We start from the raw sequence: 1,161 nt of genomic DNA on the forward strand, positions 1-1,161 counted from the left end.
GGGGCCTGATGGATGGACACTTTGGGGATGCACTGGGAGATCCCTGCTCTCTCCAGACCGGAGAGGCTCACTGGCTGCTCAGAGACCTGAGCAAGTGATCTTTCCATCTCTGATTCAGGGGAAGATGGGGCATAATGGCAGTGTCAGTGGACACTGCAGCCCTGCAGGCAGCCTGGCACACCCCCTGTCCCTGCCTCACGAAGGGAATGGGGGAGATAGGGAGCCAGGGTGAGGGGCAGCAAGCCCAGCCTGCTCCCACTCTGCTTGCTGAACCACAGGGATTAAAAAGCAAGGAAACGTTTTTTGGGAGAGCTGCCTGAGCCAGATGTGGATGGATGTCACCCAGGGTGGGATGGCACAAGGGGAGATTCAGTGGTCACTATTACAAATAGAGAAAACCCTGGATGCTCCCTGCATTTGGCCTTTTCTCCTACCAGCACCCAGAAGACTGATGCCTCCTTTGACTAAAATCTAATAACACAACTGTAAAAAAGAAGGATTTAGAGACTATATTTTCGGGTGAGGTCCAGTGGTGGGAAGCTCAGCATTAGGATCCTCTCCACTCCCATTCCCTGAAGGCAACAGGAAGAACAGATTTAGCAGACAATAAATAAACCCTCCCTTGCTGACATCCCTCCCCTAACATACCACCTGCCTTGTACAGCTCACGGAGGCTAGAGATCATGTTCTCAGTTAGGAATGCTTCACCACAAAGTCACCTGTCTTGGTTTGTACTAGGCTTGGCTTCCAAATAGATTTAAGTTATCTACACCCTGAGGCAGGTCCATAGCAGCAAGTTAAGCTAGAAATGGCCACATCAATGCTCCTAACTAAAATATTCAAATCAAAGGTGAGGAAAGACCCGAACATCTTAGCTAAATGCAGGTTTGGTTCCTGGTCCTGTTTGACCACCCAGGCAGTGATTTTACAACTGCTGTTTCAATCCCTAAATATTTCCACCAGAGATGCCAGACACCAACTGTGCAGTGGTGGATGGCACCTGGCATTTCTCAGCCGAGCCCCACACACTGCGACCACAGCTCTCTCATGTCCCCCAGCCACCTCCACTTTGTCCTAGCTCAGCCACACTGCCCACCCAGGCCCAGGTGCCTCTCCAGCCCCCCATGCCATCACCAGGGATGGGTACCCCACAGGTTTCAG

The sequence above is a fragment of the Nestor notabilis genome, unplaced genomic scaffold, assembly GCF_000696875.1.
Source record: "Nestor notabilis isolate BGI_N333 unplaced genomic scaffold, ASM69687v1 scaffold9818, whole genome shotgun sequence".
Classification (NCBI taxonomy): Eukaryota; Metazoa; Chordata; class Aves; order Psittaciformes; family Psittacidae; genus Nestor; species Nestor notabilis.